The sequence below is a fragment of the Sapajus apella genome, unplaced genomic scaffold (assembly GCF_009761245.1).
Source record: "Sapajus apella isolate SASKATOON/1434 unplaced genomic scaffold, GSC_monkey_1.0 scaffold66, whole genome shotgun sequence".
NCBI classification, from domain to species: domain Eukaryota; kingdom Metazoa; phylum Chordata; class Mammalia; order Primates; family Cebidae; genus Sapajus; species Sapajus apella.
The window spans coordinates 11,092,156-11,111,869 of record NW_022437006.1 but is presented as its reverse complement, the minus strand read 5'-3'; the positions used below and the strand labels follow the sequence as shown (position 1 = coordinate 11,111,869).

Here is a 19,714-nt window from a genome sequence, read left to right as displayed (position 1 = left end):
GACATTTCCGGTGGCATCTGGGGCAAATGGCAAAAACGAGTCAGCATTTACTTTCTTGCTTTAGGAAGCGGAAGACTAGTGACCGAAGCTTCAAGATTTTGACATGTATGAAAACACGAAATGGTAAGTCAATACAAAAGACAGCATCTTCCTGGAATTTGGTTTTGAGCTTGTTTTCATTTCACCTTTCTCAGTAATCTGGGTGTAGCTTATTTTGACTCTTCCTTTGATTGAACAATTCAGACCCTCGGCTCTTATCGTTCTTGCTGGTATGGTGCGTTCACAGCTGAAAAGGTGGTCAGAAGGGGAAAGGAGGAAGTGAGAAAAAAGAAACAAGGAAATGGTAAGAAGAACTCACTCTCCTTTTCTAACTAATATTTAATAGCAGTAATCTTGTGTTCCTGTGCAAAGTGTTGCAGTTTACAATCAACTTTTATTTTTATTTGTTTATTTATTGATTTTATTTTTTTGAGACAGAGTTTCCCTCTTGCTGCCTAGTGTGGAGGGCAATGGCATGATCTTGGCTCACAGCAACCTCCGCCTCCTGGTTCAAGAGATTATCCTGCCTCAGCCTCCCAAGTAGCTAGGATTATAGGTATGTACCACCACACCCAGCTAATTTTGTATTTTTTTTAGTAGAGACCAGGTTTCTTCATGTTGGTCAGGCTGGTCTCGAACTCGCAACCTCAGATGATCTGCCTGCCTCCACCTCCCACAGTTCTGAGATTACAGGTGTGAGCCACCGTGCCCGGCCAATTTTTGTATTTTTAGTAGAGACGGGATTTCGCCATGTTGGCCAGTCTGATCTCTAACTCCTGACCTCAGGTGATTCACCAGCCTTTGCCTCCCAAAGTGCTGGAATTACAGGCGAGAGCCACTGCACCTGGCCACAACCTGCTTTTAAATCCTTTCACTTCATCTCTCCACTGCCCTCTTGATGGAAGAATAGCCCAGTCCACACTACAGGAAATCACAGGCCTGAGCCACTGGCTTCAGTAGACACAGTGCGTGGCAGAGCAAGACAAGAACTTTCTGCTTCCTCCCCTAGTGTTCTACTTGAAACCAGCAGGTAACTCAAGGGGACAGCGTGCTTAAAAGGGAGATGGACAGCCGGGCACGGTGGCTCAAGCCTGTAATCCCAGCACTTTGGGAGGCCAAGTTAGATGGATCACCTGAGGTCAGGAGTTCGAGACTAGCCTGGTCAACATGGTGAAACCCCGTCTCTACTAAAAATACAGAAACTAGCTGGGAGTGGTGGCAGGTGCCTGTAATCCCAGCTGCTTGGGAGGCTGAGGCAGGAGAATCGCTTGAACCTGGCAGGCAAAGGTTGCAGTGAGTGGAGACTGTGCCACTGCACTCCAACTTGGGTGACAAGAGAAAAGACACCAAAAAAAAAAAAAAAAAAAAGTAGGGTGGGGTGGCAGGAGAGATGGTCCTGATTGATTGATTAGGTGTCGGTTTTCTTTTGTCTGGAATATAATATGATTTCAGGGAGGGGAATATAATTTTCCTTACAAGTATCAAGATGAAAAAGAAAAGGAAAAAAATGAATCAGAAAAAAAGAGAGAGAGAGAAAATGAAGTTTTAAAAAGTTTTTCTCAAAACAGTGAGCCTTCTATAGGTGGTTTTCTTTTTGTTTGTTTGTCGCCCGGGCTGGAGTGCAGTGGTGCAATCTCGGCTCACTGCAACCTCTGCCTCCCGGGTTCAAGCAGTTTTCTGCCTCAGCTTCCCGAGTAGCTGGGATCACGGGTGCCTGCCACCACACCTGGCTAATATTTTGTATTTTTAGTAGAGATGGGATTTCACCATCTTGGCCAGGCTGGTCTTGAACTCCTGACCTTGTGATCCGCCTGCCTCGGCCTCCCAAAGTGGTAGGACTACAGGGGTGAGCCACAATACCCGGCCTCTATAGGTGTTTTAAACACTTCAGGATATACTCAATATTTCTGCATCAAATGGTACTGTTGGGGCTCAAAATATACTACCCCAATGCATGACTACAGAAGATCGGAATATGCCACCCCCAGATACCCCTAATCCCAGCTCCTTGAGAATCACTTCAACCCAGCGCTTGCAGTGAGCTGAGATTGCACCACTGCACCCCAGCTTGGGTGACAGTGAGACGCCATCTCAAAATAAAAATAAAAAATATGCCACCCCAAAGTATAGTTTATTTGGCATATTTCGAGCTGATTATTCTGAGCAACAGCAGACACAGGAGTATCTCTGAAAAGCTGTCCTTTTGTAAAATATATTTATATGTATAAAAGAAATCTACATTAGTCAAAGTATCTATCAGGAAGTCCTGCTCTCAGACAACTTTTATTACCTGGGAGAGTTTTTATTTACATAACAAAACAACCTTTATTTACCACCATCCCATAACTTGTCACTAGCTCTCACAGATGCCCCAAGTCCCCCTTCCTTCCTATAGCTCAGGATAAGCTTCCATCATCTGGCCTTTCTTTGAGTTTCACGTGTGTGTGCATATAATTAAATATGTCTTTTTCCTTTCTTTTGTTTTTTAAATTGAGATTTAGTCTCATTATGTTGCCCAGGCTGGTCTTGAATTCCTAGAGTGATCCTCCCACCTCAGCTTCTCAAAGGCATGAGCCACTGAGCCAGGCCAGAAGTGGTTTTTCTTCTGTTAATCTATTTTGTGTCAATTTAATTTGTAGCCTAGCCAATGAGCCTAAACGGATGGAGGAAGCCATATTCCTCCCATACAGTACAGAATAACAAGAGTAACATATTTCAAAATAGTACTGAATTACATGCTCTGAAGGCTTAGTTTTTTTTTTTTTTTTTTTAAATAGTATGCTACTTATGTAAACTGGATTATAATGTGACATACTGTCTTTCCTTGAAAAATATCATTTTACTTTATATCACTGTCTACTCAGTGTGTGGCTTAAAATTAATTCCATACATTATACATTGCTTTCCTCCTTTTGTCTATGGCCGTCAATAAAGTTATCTTGCATTTGCCCATGATTTTATTACAGTCGTTACCACGAAATTTAAATCAATCAAGGCAGAACCCAACTGATAGTCTTAGTATTTATAATTCAGAGTAGTCTGTTATATAACTTTGAAAATCTGCCATTATTTACTTCTAGCAATTCTATAAATGAATTTGCAAATCTTTCAGTTCTGGAGGTTTCAGCTAGTCTGTGCACTGTGAGAATAAAAGAACAACCTCTGTAATCATTCCAAGACCGGAGAACAGAGGAGCTGTAATAATGCAAATGATAATCACACTCTTTAAACTTAAAGTTGTTTTGAGATCAAGAGATTTTCAACTGACTTTCTTGCTTCCAAGAACTTATGCTCTGTGTAGACAGCTACTATTGCTACTCTAGCAACTAGTGTTATTCTGGCCCCATTTCATGCTACAAAGCTCAGTGGTCTTTTATTTTTTACCCACCAAACTTGGCTTTTTCTTAAACAATAATGACAACTTATGCACACACAAGTGTGCATAATGTTTTACCCTGCGAATGTGCTTTCACACACAGATATCCTTTAATATTAGCAACTCGTTAGTAGTTACAGCCACAGAGAAATTTAAACTTTTCTTTATGTAAGCCGTTATCATTTTATCTACATTTTCTATTTTAAGGAACACAATTTTTTTTTCTAATCTTCTTGGGAATCCTATAAGTGGGCCAGAAATCAGCCCATTAAATATATACTTATATGTGCATTATTTTCAGCTGACCAGTGTGTGCATGTGCTTAAATCTATTCCTGGCTGCCTTGAACAAATTGGACCAAATTTGGCAAATCACAAAACTATGTTTTTTTCTTTGCTTATCTGACTTAAACAGTCTACATATTTTTGATAATTTATCTTCAAAGCACTCACATTTAGTACTTTCAAGTGCATATGAATAATGAATAATTTGTTTCTATTAGGGTAGAAAATCTTCTCTGATAGCATATTAAGAACTTTGAAATTCTAGATTAAAGTTTCTTGAGTTCAATTCAGTAACAGAACTAAATTCTACACTAAGTCAGTATGTGCAAACTTTGTGTTGATGAGCAAGGCAATAGTTGTTGGGATTTGGGATGTTACAGATTGAGAAGAGCCAAATCAGTGATTTCACTATTCAGGATGGATGAAATGAGAAATGCGAATGCATAAAAATTCCCATTCTGTCATGATTTCTTAAACATTTCTATAAACTTCTTAGAATTCTATGTTTCATGCAAGTTCTGTATTCTGTTCCAATGTAGCTTAGGGGTTCAGAGCATGGCCTATGTAGGCAGAGAAGCTGAATTTAGAGTCCCAAATTAAAAACCCACAAGCTGTATGACTTTGGGAAAGTTACTGAACCCCTTTGGCCCACTTCCCGTTGTGAAGCTTAAACATACAATGTGCTAAGCATTTTATTCCAGGAATTAGTAAACATGCATCTATGCTTTAGTAATGCAAAATAATACTTTAAATGACTAAATACTGACAAGTACCTTGTTTGATGGACACTGTCCCATTGGCTGGTGTGACATCATCACTGCAGGAACAGACTGCACAAGTGGGAGGAGATGACAGAAATCATCCTTAGGTCAAGTTGAAGTTCAGGGAGATTGAGCAACTGTCTGAATCACGCAGGTTAACCACTGAGCTTGGACTAAAGACCAGGCTTCCTGGGTCCCAGATTCATAGTTCCAGAGCCATAGTTCATGAATTTTTTTTCTCTAAGGTTGTAAACTCTTTTTACAGAGAATAGTTCAATACCTTACAAGAAATGGGTCTTACATTATTTAGCAATGTCCCTTACCTCTAAACCACAGGGTTAGTTTTCTAATTCCTATTCTCTCTACTTTTTTTTGAGACAGAGTCTTGCTCTATCACCTATGCTGGAGTGCAGTGGCACGATCTCAGCTCACTGCAGCCTCTACCTCTGGGCTCAAGTGATCCTCATACCTCAGTCCCCTGCCAACCTCAGTAGCTGGGACCACAGGTGTTAGCCACCATGTCCTGCTAATTTTTTGCATTTTTGGTAGAGATGGGGTTTCACCATGTTGCCCAGGCTGGCTTCGAACTCCTAGGCTCAAATGATCTGCCCCTCTCAGCCTCTCAAAGAGCTGGGATTATAGGCCTAAGCCACTGTGCCCAGCTATTTTCTTTTTCTTTTTTTTTTTTTTTTTGAGATTGAGTCTCACTCTGTTGCCACGCTGGAGTGCAGTGGTGCAATGTCGGCTCACTGCAACCTCTGTCTCCCAGGTTCAAGCAATTCTCCTCCCTCCGACTCCTGAGTAGCTGGGATTACAAGCGTGTGCCACTACACCCGGCTAAGTATTATTATTATCTTTTTTAAGTAGAGTGGGGGTTTCACCACGTTGGCCAGGCTGGCCTCGAACTCCTGGCCTCAAGTGATCCACCTGCCTCAGCCTCCCAAAGTGCTGGGATTACAGGTATACAAGCCACCATGCCTGACCATAGGTTGTTTTGTCCAGGAAGATAGAAATAGCTTAATATTTTTAGATGTGTGCTATTCTTCCTTTCTTACTTTATTAGATAAACATTCATCCAGCGCCCCCTCAGTCAGGCACAGGGCTTAGCACCTGAGATTTGAGGTTGAGTAGGACATGGTCTTCTCTGTGTTCTGTAGCTCACAGTGTAGAGAGGGAAAAACACAGAAGCAGATAATTAGAATTCAATGTTGGGAGTGCATTTATGGCTTTATGTTAAAGTATAACTTCTATTACTGAAAAAGGATTTAAAAAATTCTACTGAAAACATGAAAATGACAAAATAGCAGCATGAAAAGTAGCTTCTGGTCATATTCTTTTCTGATGAATATTTGCTTTGTACATACGATTGGCCCACATTGCATTATTTGTTTTATAAATTAATTGTATATCACTATTCCATTTTGTGTTAAAATAGTAGGCTTTTAAGTATTTTTCCCAATTATCACTTAAAAAACTATTGGTATGGGTTACTTTTTTTGACCTTCCTTTTTCTTTTAGGATATTCTTTTCTTTAGCATGGTTTCTTGTTGCTTCTCTGAAATATATTTATTTATTATTATTATTCCTTTTTTTTTTTGAGATGGAGTCTTGCTCTGTCACCAGGCTGGAGTGCCTCTAATCCTAGTACTTTGGGAGGTTGAGGTGGGTTCATCACCTGAGGTCAGGAGTTCAAGACCAATCTGGCCAACATGGCGAAACTCTGTCTCTACTAAAAATACAAAAATTAGCTGGGTGTGGTGTGGTGATGCACGCTTGAAGTCCCAGTTACTCGGGAGGCTGAGGCAGAATTGCTTGAACCCGGGAGGTAGAGGTTGTAGTGAGCTGAGATCATGACACTGCACTCCAGCCTGGGTGACAGAGTAAGATTCCATCTCAAAACAAAAAAAAATTAGCTGAGGATGGTGGTGCATGCTACACTTAGCTACTCAGGGTGCTGAAGTAGGAGAATTACCTGAGCCCAGGAAGTCAAGGCTGCAATGAGCTATGATTATGCCACTACACTTTAGCCTGGGAAACCAGGCCCTGTCTCAAAACAAACAAACGAACAAACAAAAACCAAAAACCAAAATGGCTAAGTTTACAGCACCAAGTCTATCCCTTAACAGTATGGCTGCTTTGAGCTCAGGCATGTGTCTAAGGACAGCTGGTTCAGAGACCTTGACGCTTGATCACAGAATCAAGACCCTGGGAAAATTTCTTATAGCTCATTTATTTTTTTTTATTTTTATTTTTTATTTTTTTGAGACGGAGTTTCACTCTTGTTGCCCAGGCTGGAGTGCAATGGCGCGATCTCGGCTCACCGCAACCTCCGCCTCCTGGGTTCAGGCAATTCTCCTGCCTCAGCCTCCTGAGTAGCTGGGATTACAGGCACATGCCACCATGCCCAGCTGAATTTTTGTATTTTTAGTAGAGACGGGGTTTCACCATGTTGACCAGGATGGTCTCGATCTCTTGACCTCGTGATCCACCCGCCTCGGCCTCCCAAAGTGCTGGGATTACAGGCTTGAGCCACCGCTCCCGGCTATAGCTCATTTATTTAAAGCTTTATTACAATTGTTTACACTGTTCAGGAAGAAAACAAAAACAAAAACCAAAAAACAACAAACTATGGGTGTTCAGAGAGCTGTGTTAGCTTACAAAATTCGAGAGAGAAACTGTCATTCACACAACTTGATTAACCACAGACTTGAATTTCAGGAGGAAGTTAGTTATGAAAAATCTGTAACCTTTGCCTGTCACATGCTTAGTTTTTTCAAGAAAACTACAGAAGGAGCTTATTATTCTTTAAATAGAAAAGCTTCAAATTAAAAAAAACCCTAAAATATTTTATCTGAATAAGTTCTCTCAGTAGATGTCTTAAGAATAATTGATTGTAGTCAGGGGTTAGGGGCCAGGACCCAGCTCACAAGACTGATGCAAGTTCTTTAAGCTGTGATTATGTCTGATAAAGAGGAATGCATGCTTACATGTTTGTGCAAGGAAGATATCCTTGTCATTTTCTTTCATTGCTTGGTCCACAGAAGGAAACAGAAAGGAAGGGAGGTCAGTGGGCATAGACATTGTCACCCATGCTAAGAGAAAAGGTAGTTGAGAGCTTTGCTTGCCCACATGCTGATCTGCTGAGTCATCCTTGTCCTATCAGGAGAGAGACTTCCTTCCCTCAGTGGGACTGGGAGTGGACAGCAGCCTCAGGCAGCTAGCTGGAAGATGTGCCCCTGGGCCTCAGACAGCTCTGAAGAGGTGGCTCAGGGCTTCCTCTTTCATAGAGCTAATTAGGTTCTTATCTGTGCTACCAGATGAGCCCAGCTGCCAGCTCCTTATTTCATCTCAGCCAGTCCAACAGGCTATTCAAACCAACACTGATATTATCCTAGCAATTTGTTTTATATATTTTGGACAAAGATTTAAACTAATTTAGTCCTCCATCTGTCACCTTCAGGCTATAAAGCCCTTTATTTTCTTGGTGCATTGACCATGGGGCTCCATCTAGGTCCTGAAAGGATATTCCCTCAAGGCCCTGAGCTAGAGACCACGGGGTAACTCTACATGCTCTTCTACTATTAAGATTTTGGTAACATCTGATTGTTTGCTAAAATACCATTCAAAGCCCCTTCCACCTGGGTAGTGCCAGCCAAGTTGGGCTCAGCTTCAGTTGGATGAATATGTCAAAATCCCTGGCCATTTGGATAGCCATTTACCTATGGCAAGAGCAAACGCTGGCTAAACCATCTAATCACCATTTGTTTATGTTGGTGGTGTTGGGATTTGAGAGCACAGAGTGGAAGGCAGAAACAGGGCAGCACCTATAACTACCATCAGGTTTACCTCCTCACTTCCCTTTTTAACATACAAGGCCCTTAAAGAATCTATGATTTTTTTTTTTTTTTTGGTAGAGATGGGGTTTCACTGTATTGACCAGGCTGGTCTTGAACTCCAGGCCTCAAGTGATCCTCCTGCCTCAGCACCTTAAAGAAAACCTAGGATTTAAAAAATGATCAGTTCATATAAAGAGAGACTGAAAAATATGGAAGTGAACTTTTGCCTTGTCCCCAGCAGGCTGAGGAATTACCAAGGAGGGAGGAGGTGAGGCAAAACACGCCAAGCCTGATGCCAATCATTGACAGTATGCTTAGTATTTATTGAGTGCTGACTATGGTTGAAATCGCCTTTGCAAAATTATGATTGAGACAGTGAAAGAAATCTAACCTAACTGACTCTATCTTGTTTCTAACCTCCAAGCTGTCCTTGTTCATTCCTGGGCATAGGCTGAACTAACCTTGGGAGAAATTTAGTTTATAGTTTAAAACAAAGATGATAACAGCCCTTTCCCAAAGCAGACCTCATTCTTGTCTGGGGACTAGACGGCCTTTGTAGGAATAACATGAGCCACAAGATTAGAAATTATGGTATAGGAGTCATGCGGCTGGAGGCTACAAGATTCTGGCCCTCCCTAAACTGCTCCTAAGATCAATGCTTGAGGTATTTTGCAGACCCTGCATGTGATGGTTCAACTGACACCAATCCAGATCGATAAACTGGCTCATCTGATCTTGTGGCCCCTACCTAGGAACTGACTTAGTGCAAGAAGACAGCTTCGACTCCTTATGATTTCATCCCTGACCAATCAGCACTCCTGGCTCACTGGCTTCCCCCAATCCCCCAAATTGTCCTTAAAAACTCTTTTCTCCAAATGCTGGTGGAGACTAATTTGACTAATAATAAAACTCCGGTCTCCCGCACCGTCGACTCCATGTGAATTACTCTTTCTTCATTGCAATTCCCTTATTTTGGTGAAATGGCTCTGTCAAGGCTGCGGGCAAGGTGAAACCCTTGGGTGGTTAAGTGGTCATTGCTCCTTCTTTTTCCTTCCTTCCTCTCTCTCTCCCTCTCCCTCTCCCTCTCTGCCTCCGGTCCCTTCTCCTTTCTTCCCTCTCTTTATTTCTTTCCACCTTTTCATAAAAAAAACTATTGAAACTGCCTTTGCAAAAATTATAACTGAGAAAATTATGTCAATGAAAGAAATCTGACCTAACTGACTCCACCTTGCTTGTAACTTCCAACCTGTTACACCATTCCTGGGTATAGGCTGAACTAACTTTGAAAGGAACTTAGTTTATAGTATAACTTTGAAATAAAGATGATAAGGGCCGGGCGCGGTGGCTCAAGCCTGTAATCCCAGCACTTTGGGAGGCCGAGGCGGGTGGATCACGAGGTCAAGAGATCAAGACCATCCTGGTCAACATGGTGAAACCCCGTCTCTACTAAAACTACAAAAAATTAGCTGGGCATGGTGGCGCGTGCCTGTAGTCCCAGCTACTCGGGAGGCTGAGGCAGGAGAATTGCCTGAACCCTGGAGGCGGAGGTTGCGGTGAGCCGAGATCGCGCCATTGCACTCCAGCCTGGGTAACAAGAGCGAAACTCCGTCTCAAAAAAAAAAAAAAAAAGATGATTAATAGCCCTTCCTAAAACAAACCCCCTTCCTACCTGAAGACTAGACTGCCTTTGCAGGATTAACATATTAGCTACCAGATTATAAATTATGGTTTAGGACTCATGCAGCTGGAGGCTGCAGGATTCTGAGCCTTTCCAAATTGCTCCTGGGGATAACGTCACTATAATAAAACCTAAGATCAGTGTTGGGAACAATTGGGAATAGTGAGGACAATGGCAAACTGGTGTCACAGAGTGGTACAGTGGCCACTCTGTTCTAGCAGATTACTTAATGAGGGAATACGGCTTTAGATTGCCAAAATTCCAATTTTTCAATAAAGAAAACTGTAAATATAGATTTTTATGAGCTGTATTCTGATTTTTAAACATTTGCTCAAATAAAAAGATGCTGCATAGGTAAAACCAGTTTTGCAGCTTTGCAACTGTTTTTAAATTTTTTCTTTTTAATTATGTCTAGATGTGAAGAATTATTATTGTGAAATTCAGGCAAATATCTGGGAATCAGGGACCATATAGAATCAGATCAAACTAGGGCTGTGGGTAGAAGACATGTAAGCAGTGAGGACTGCAGAAGCTATGAAAAAACTGGAGACAGAAAGTTCTGAAACTATCTTCGCCTTAGGAACAGACTTCTCTTCTAGCTGTAGCAAAAACCAGTAATGGTTTCCCAGGCAACATCCAGTCTGGCATAACCTGGAAGCTCACGTGCTTCTGCAATGCAGTATCATCTCTTGATTGGCAAATTTTAACATAATTTTCCAGACTTTCACCAGTCCAAGAATGGAAGCTTTGAATGTTCTATTGAGTATCAACTCCCTGTCATGGCAAATATTAACCCTTCTATTATGTGCAAAGAGTTCTTAATGAATTCTTATTATCTTTGTAGCACATTGGAATCAGTTTCGCAAAGCCTGAATGATAAGTATCCTCTAGGTGCTATTTATATTTTATTTGTGGTGCTTACAATGAATATAAATAATTGTATATTTGTAATATCAATATACTAAGCAATATGGTACTTGATCTAAATGGCTTTAAATATTTCTTCATAATTGGGCAGAGCTTAATGGCCTGTTTTCAGATAGATGTTCAGGTTTACACATACCAGTTCTCAAAGATGAACTTAAAAATATTGGCTTTCAGGCCTGGTGCAGTGGTTCATGCCTGAAATTCCAGCATTTTGGGAGGCGGAGGCAGGCAGATCACTTGAGCTCAGGAGTTCAGGACCAGCCTGGGCAACATGGTGAGGCCCCATCTCTACAAAAATACAAAAAATTAGCTCTGTGTGGTTGTGCACACCTGTAGTCTCAGCTACTCAGGAGGCTGAGGTGGGAGGATCACCTAAGGCTGGGAGGTTGAGGCTGTAGTAAGCCAAGATCGCACCACTGCATTCCAGCCTGAATGATACAGTGAGACCTTGTCTCAAAAAAAAAAAAAAAATTCTTCCTTTGTTAAGGAAGAAAAATAACAAAATACTGCTGGGCAGTATCAATAACCATACTATCCAAAACTTTTTAAAAACCTTTCAAATAACTTCAAACAAATGTCTATTTTTTTTTTTTAGAACACAGAGGAAATAGAATTTCAATGAACAACTGTGTCTTTTAATTCACATCACATAGGTTTCTTACTGTTTAAGTCTTATGATTATTTTTTCCACTGACTCTGCAGTGACCTGAATGGATGTGAACTAGTGCTACTGGTCTAGCAGAGCAGTGGAATTTGGTAGGGACACTGTACTAATATCAGCAAGGCATTTGGTGAGGACATTTGCTGCCAAGTTTTGGAAATTATGATAGAGCTGCTACAAACATTCAAATGCAGTATTTGAGGTGGTCATAAGTCTTCAGCTCATGTGGATAAATACCAATTCACTTGGGCAAATGGGAGTACAATTGGTGGATTCCATGTTAAGACTATGTTTAGCTTTGTAAGAAGCTGCATCTGTCTTTTGAAGTGGCTGTGGCATTTTGCATTCTTACCAATAACAAATGAGAGTTCTTGTCACTCCACATCTTCACCAGCTTTTAGTGTTGTCAGTGTTCTGATTTTCTAATTATTCCAATAAGGGTAGAATAGTATCTCATTGTTTTAGTTTGTAATTCCCTCATGACATATGGTATTGAGCATTTTTCATGTGGTTACTTGCCATCTATATGTCTTCTTTTGGTGAGGTGTTTATTCAGGTCTTTTGCCCATATTTTCACTTGGGTTGTTTGCTTTCATATTGTTAAATATTAACACTTTACATATTTTGGACAGAACTTCTTTTTTTGAGGCAAGGTCAGTCTCTATAGTCCAGGCTGGAGTGCAGTGGTGGAAACTTGGCTCACTGCAACCTTCCAGGGCTCAAGCCATCCTCCCAGCTAGGCCTCCTGAGTAGCTGGGACTATAGGTTCACACCACCATGCCTGGCTAATTTTCTTTCTTTTTTTTTTTGTATTGTAGTGATGGGGTTTCACCATGTTGCTCAGGCTGATATTTTGGGTAATACGTCTTCTTTTTTTTTTCTTTTGAGACAGATTCTTGCTCTGTCACCCAGGCTGGAGCACAGTAGTGCGATCTTGGCTCACTGCAACCTCTGCCTCCTGGTTCAAGCAATTCTCCTGCCTCAGCCTCCCGAGTAGCTGGAACTACAGGTATCTGCCACCACATCTGGCTAATTTTTGTATTTTTAGTAGAGACAGGGTTTCACCATATTTGCCAGGCTGGTCTTGAACTCCTGACCTTGTGATTTGCCGGCCTCAGCCTCCCAAAGTGCTGGGATTACAGGCGTGAGCCACAATGCCTGGTCCCAGATAATACTTTTTAATCAGATATTTTTGCAAATAGTTTCTCCCTGTCTGTGGCTTGCTTTTTTATTTTCTTAACAGTATATTTTGCCAAGCCAAAAAGTTTTTAGTTTTATTCAAGTCTCACCTATCAATTTTTCATTCATGGATTGTGCTTTTGATGTTGAATCTACAAATTTACCCCTAAACACAAGGTCACCTAGGGTTTCTCCTGTTATCTTTCAGAAGTTTTATAGTTTTATATTTTACATTTAAGTCGATGATCCCACTTTGAGTTAATTTTTGTGAAAGGTGCAAAGTATCCATTAGATTAATTTTTTTCTTATTTTGCACGTGAATGTCCTGTTGTTCCAGAACCATTTGTTGAAAAGATTAGTCTTTCTCTATTGATTTGCCTTTGCTCCTTTGTTAAAGATCAGTTGACTGTATTTATATAAGTTTATTGCTCTATTTGTCTTTTCCTGCACAAATGCCACACCATCTTGATCATTATAGCTTTATAGTAACACTCAATGCTGGATAGTGTCCGTCTTTCATCCCTGTTCTTTTTCAATATTATGTTGGCTATTCTGGGTCTTTTGTTTTTTCTTATAAACTTTATTTTTTTTTATTTTTTAACTTCTCTGGAGAAATTTTCCTATAAACTTTAGAATAAAATTATTAATACCCATAAAATAACTCACTGATATTTGAATGCGGATTGTGTTGAATCCATACATCAAGTTTTCAGGAGGAACTGGTAGCATGAGGAATTTGAGCCTTCCTATCCATGAGCATGGAATAGGTGTTCATTTATTTAGCGATTTGATTTCTTTCATCACAGTTTTGTAGCTTTCCTTATATAGATCCTTAAATTTATACCTAAGTAATTTTTTGGTGCAAATATGAATGGTGTATTTTTCATTTCAAATTCCAGTTGTTCATTGCTGATATATAGGAAAGCAATTACATTTGTATACTAACTTTGTGTCATGTAATGTTGCTATAATTACTTACTATAATAGTTCCAAGATAACTTTTTGCTGTTGTTGATTCTTTGGGCCTTCCTTTCTTCCTTTCTTCCTTCCTCCCTTCCCTTCTTCTTCCTTCCTTCCTCCCTCCCTCCCTCCTTCCTTTCCTTCCTTCCTTCCCTCCCTTTGACAGTTTCACTCTTGTTGCCCAGGCTGCAATGGAAAGACACAGTCTTAGCTCACTGCAACCTCCACCTCCCAGGTTCAAGAGATTCTCCTGTCTCAGCTTCCTGAGTAGCTGGGAATGCAGGCATGCACCACCACGTCTGGCTAATTTTTTGTATTTTTAGCAGAGACAGGGTTTCAGCGTGTTGGCCAGGCTGGTCTCGAATTCCTGACCTCAAGTGGTCCACCTGCCTCGGCCTTCCAAAGTGCTGGGATTACAGGTGTGAGCCACCTTGTCCAGCCTCTTTGGGATTTTCTCTGTAATCACGTCATCTGTGAACAAAGTTTTTTTTTTTTCTTCCTTCTCAATGTGTTTAGCTTTCTTCTCCTTCTTCCTCTTCTTCTTCTTCTTCTCCTTCTTCTTCTTCCTTTCTTCTTCTCCTTCTCCTTCTTTTTTTTTTTTGGCTTATTGCATTTGTTAGGACTTCCAGTACAATGTTGAATAGGAGTAGCGAGAGAGAGAGGACCCCCTTGCCTTGTTCTTGATCTTAGGGAGAAAGAATCTAGTTTCCTAACAGTAAGCAAGATATTAGGTGTAGTTATTTTGCATTTATCCTTTATGAAGTTGAGATCCAGTTCCCCTCTACTCGTAGTTTATTGAGGTTTTTTCTCTAAAATATGAATGAGTGCTGACTTTTGTCAACTGCTTTTCTGCATCTGTTGATATGAGCATATAAATTTTTCTTCTTTAGCCTATTGATATAAATTACATTAATTGATTTTTCAAATCAGTTGAACCACTCTGTATACCTGGAATAAAAGGCATTTGGTCATGGTGCATAATTCTTCTTATACATTGTCAGATATCATTTGTTAATATTTTGTTGAGAATTTCTGGATTTATGTTTGTGAAAGATACGAGTCTGTAGTTTTCCTTTCTTTCTTTCTTTTTTTTTTTGAGACAGAGTTTTACTCTGTCACCAGGCTGGAGTGCAGTGGTGCGATTTCGGCTCACTGACTGCAACTTCCATCTCCCAGGTTCAAGGGATTTTCCTGCCTCAGCTTCCTAAGTAGCTGGGATTACAGGTGCATGCCACCACCCCCAGCTAATTTTTGTATTTTTTAGTAGAGACGGGGTTTCACCATGTTAGCCAGGCTGGTCTTGAACTCCTGACCTTATGATCCACCCACCTCCGCCTCCCGAGCTGCTGGAATTACAGGTGTGAGCCACTGCATCCAGCATTTTCCTTTCTTTTAATGTCTTTCTCTGGTTTTGGTATCAGATTAATGCTGGTCTCATAGAATGTGTTAATAAGTGTTCCCTTCACTTCTATTTTCTGGAAGAAATTATAGAGAATTGGTATTATTTCTTCCTTAAATGTTCAGTAGAATTCACAGGCAAACCCATCTGGGCCCGGTACTTTCTGTTCTCGATGGTTATTAATTACTGATTAAATTTCTTTACTATATATTGGCTAATTCAGATTATCTATTTTTCTTTGCATGGGTTTCAGTAGATTGTGTCTTTCAAGGAAATGGTCAATTTTCATATAAGTGATCCTATTTGTGAAGATAGAGTTGTGACTAATATTCCTTTAATATTGTTTTAATGTCCATGGGGTCAGTAATAATGGCCCCTTTTTCATTTCTGATATTAGTAATTTGTGTCTTCTCCTTTTTCTTTCTTTTTTTTTTTTTAAAGACAGGGTTCACCATGTTGGTCAAGCTAGTCTTGAACTCACAACTTCAGGTGATCTGTCCGCCTTGGCCTCCAAAATGCTTGGATACAGGTGTGAGCCACCACTCCTGGCCTTCTTTCTTTTTTTAATATATTTTTTAGTAGAGATGGGATTTCACCACAACCAGGTTGGTCTTGATCTCCTGACCTCATGATCCACCTGCCTCAGCTTCCCAAAGTGTTAGGGTTACAGGCATGAGCCACTGCACCTGGCTGTCTTCTCCTTTTTTTGGTATACAATTGTATTTTAATATGCAACATTTTTTTTTGAGACGGAGTTTTGTTCTTGTTTCCTAGGGTGGAGTGCAGTGGCACAATCTTGACTCACTGCAACCTCCATCTCCCGAGAATCCCAAGTGATTCTCCTTCCTTGGCCTCCTGAGTAGCTGAGATTACAGGTGTCTGTCACCGCACCTGGCTAATTTTTTTTGTATTTTTAGTAGAGATGGGATTTCGCTATGTTGGCCAGGCTTGTCCTCAACTCCTGACCTCAGGTAATCCACCTGCCTCCACCTCCCAGTGCTGGGATTACAGGCATGAGCCACTGTGCCCAGCAATATGAACATATTTTACAAGTGAGGGCAGATAAGTTTTTATATCTTTTTTGGGGGGAAGTCTTACTTTAACACCCAGGCTAGAGGACAGTGTGTGACTTTTCCTTACTGCAACCTCTGCCTCCCAGGTTCAAGTGATTCTCCCGCCTCAGCTTCCCAAGTAGCTGGGATTACAGGTGCCTGCCACCACGTCTGGCTAATTTTTGTATTTTTAGTAGAGACAGGGTTTCACCAGGTTGGCCAGGCTGGTCTATCATCTGTTTATTTTTTTTTAAATAAACTGCCAATTTATGTACTTTGCCTACTTTTCTGTTTTATCTAAGGTTTATTACATATTAAGTGTATTAACCTTTTGGCCTGCCATCCATGCTGCAAATGCCTTTATTTCAGCTTATTATTTTCCTGTTAATTTTACGTTCATATATGTTCATACATAAACTTTAGATAAAGTGTTTTGGTGTTTTTTAAGTTGTTTCTTCCTTTGCTATTGTGCTAAATAATACCTACTACTTACTGATAATTTACTGTGTGTCAGGAAATATATATGCATATAGTGATTTACATGTATTATTTAAGTTAAGCTCAAACAGTCCTTGAATTAGGTACTATTATATCCATTTTATGGATCAGAAAACCAAGGCACAAATAGGCTGAATATCTTGTTTCTGGTAGGCACATCTAGTAAGTGGCAAAGCCAGGATTTAAAGCTAGCAGCTGTAATGCCAGACACTTAGCTACTAAGTTCTACTGCCTCCTAGCAAAGCACTCTCAGTTGAAGATGATATTATTTACCTACTTTTTTATGGTTACATATTTTTAGAAAGTTACACACTTAAACATTCTACTTTGAAAATGTCAGTATATTCAAATTTCATAATATGGAGTTATATGTAATAGTCTTTGCAAAGTTAAAATAATTCATTTATTTTAGAACTGAAATGAATACATCACCCAGTTTGACTGATCTTTGGAAAACTGGACTAATATAATATTGGAAGGTGTGGGAAGAATTGTAATAGAGAAAAGAAAACTAAGCAGTTTTTTAAAAATGCAATTATTAAGATCAAGAAAAAAGCAAATGGTTAATAAAACATAACCATAGTGTACTATAACATTAAGTTCTGACTGCTATCTGCAGTTATAATAAAATGAATAATGAATATTTAACTACACATAAAAAGTGAATAGAGGATGAGGAAATGAAGAATGAAAAAGTGGAAACAGACAACCCTGGTAGACTCAGGTATAATTTTCTTAGATCTTCTTGACTCACCTCAATATCTGATATTAAACTCTACTGGGGCTGCTGTGAACAATCTTCTTGTTTCTGGCCCTTACTGAAGCATGTTACTTACAGGGACTATACCTTCCTTAAATACAATACCCATCCCTTCTCTACTCTAGTATGGTGGGTTTTTTTGGTAGTTGCTGCCTCTAAGTGAATTTGGAAAGATAATCAGAAGAAGGAGGGTGGGTAGAGGGAAAATGAATAAATTTACAGCCAGCAACTATTAGATGGATTTGGATTGTACACATAATTAATACAGAGAGAAATTGTTTCATTTTCTCATGATCCTCATTTTCTCCCTCGAGACATATCTGTCACTTTTAGAAATATTTCTAAAGATGAATCCCAAAAGACTAAAACAGGGTTTTCTTTCCTCCTCATGTAAGAGCACATTTCTTCATTTAACAAGCTAAATATATAATACTAATAAATAATTGACAATATTAAAAATGAATATAATAAATTCAGAGAGGAGGAATTATGAAACCGGATAAGCAGCCAGTGTGTTTCTGCACACAAATTTCATTTACTATCTGATTTAGCCAGATTGCAGCTTCTCTTCCTCATTAAAACCCTGGCCGCATATTGCTGCTTCTCCCATCTAAGTTCTGTTCTTTAAATAGCACATGGAACTCCTACTGGTGTGACCTTTCTTCTTGGCAGGTCATCTGAGAATATTAACTGGAGTACTTTGTCCCATAGTTCCCAGAAAAGCCAGAGACCTCAACATTTTGAGAAGCTTCACTATTGAAAGTCTAAGCAGTTTGCCAAGACTGACTGATTTTATTTACACTAAGGAAATTTCTCTTGTGTTTGCAATGAGTAGCTATCAAAGGGACATTTATAGCTCTAAATTAGTTCCAGTACCTGTAAAGAGACCCATCCCTGAGATGAGGCAGGCACATGTGTTTCAGGAGCATGGAAGGAAGTTATCTGAACGATGCTGGCTGCAAAGGGCAAGCAACCAATCCTGAAGGGAGGTCTCAATACAGTATGACCAAGGGCTCCACAGGTGGCAGAGCACAGCAAAAGCACAGCAAGAGCAAGTGATATTTATTCAAAGTCTCAAGAGAGGTAAGCAGGAAACCAGAATACAGATTAGGGCAAAAGCAAGGCAGGGCCCCAGCTCCAGAGAGATTGAACAATGAAATGGCTTTAAAACAACAACAACCTGCAGTTATCAAAACTGGGGCCAAAATGGCAGACATCCTGAAATAAACTGGTGAAAAGCAATCTTAAAACAGATGAACAGCAAATGAGCTAGAATCTTGGAGACTAATTGGTTGCCTCATATGATTTCCAGGACTGGAGCAATGTTGCTGATCCTCATACTGAAATTTATGTCATGGTGAGAAAATATAATTCTAACTTCCTAGAGAACCATGACTGAAGCTACTCAAGGCTGAGTGGGCAGAAGTATATCTTTGTCTCTAGGGGAAACTGTAAGGAATGCTTGTAGCTTATAAAAGTCATCCATAATTTTTAATCTTTTGTTTTGGGGGTCAGCCAAAATCCTATACCCTAACTATTGTTGTAATCCAGGTGAGTGAAGGCAGTAATCTGAATTACTATGGGGATTGAGGGTTGGGGAGAAGGTGATGGGCTGAAACAATGATTGGAGTAGAAAGAGGGAAGGGGGCAGGAATTGTGAGTAGGGAATTATTATACAGAATGGTTCTCTGGTTTCTGCATTGGCTTGAACAAGGAGTGATGCTTGTAGGGAGTGGGGATCGCCTGATGCCTAGATGTAAAATCCGGTTTCACTTTGTACTTCCTGTGTGAACGTGAGTCAATTACTTAACCTTTCTGAGGATATAACAAATTTCAGAGTTCATACTTTGGTACATATAAGAGTCTACTAAGTGTTAAGCCCTAGGGTGAGTCCTAAGAGTAATAAGACAATTAAAATACAGCTTTTGAATTCATTGTTTGCAGTCAGCCAGGAGAGACATGCAAAAGCAATTAGCAAGATACAATGGGAGAAGCGCTAAAATATCTGTGTGCTTGAAGCATTCAGTAAACCCAGAATAAGGCACTCTGCTTGCAAATGTAGGGATAAGGAAAGTCTCATGCAGAGAGAAATGGATGTTGGAGCTAGGCTTGAATGAATAGTTTCACCAAAATGCGTTTTCCCTGTGATCTTACAAATTAATCTCTCTGAGCCTTAGTTTCCTCAGTTAGGGTTAATGATAGTACTTGTCCCAAGGAATGATGGTTAAATGAAATAATGCATGAAACATGCTCAGCACAGTGCCTGTTACACAGCAAGAACTCCGTGTTTCCTGTTTTTATTAC

The 19,714-nt window shown here is 40.1% G+C and overlaps 1 protein-coding gene and 1 long non-coding RNA gene across 2 annotated transcripts in view; one reads left to right on the top strand and one right to left on the bottom strand.

Annotated features, from left to right (window-relative positions):
• Window positions 1–19,714, bottom strand: part of LOC116530348 — a 132,614-nt gene that overhangs the window by 172 nt on the left and 112,728 nt on the right. The window lies entirely within an intron of this gene.
• Window positions 4–9,225, top strand: LOC116530349. The gene is made up of 3 exons (XR_004259954.1): window positions 4–123; window positions 244–343; window positions 8,948–9,225. It is a non-coding gene; the product is annotated as an uncharacterized LOC116530349 (long non-coding RNA).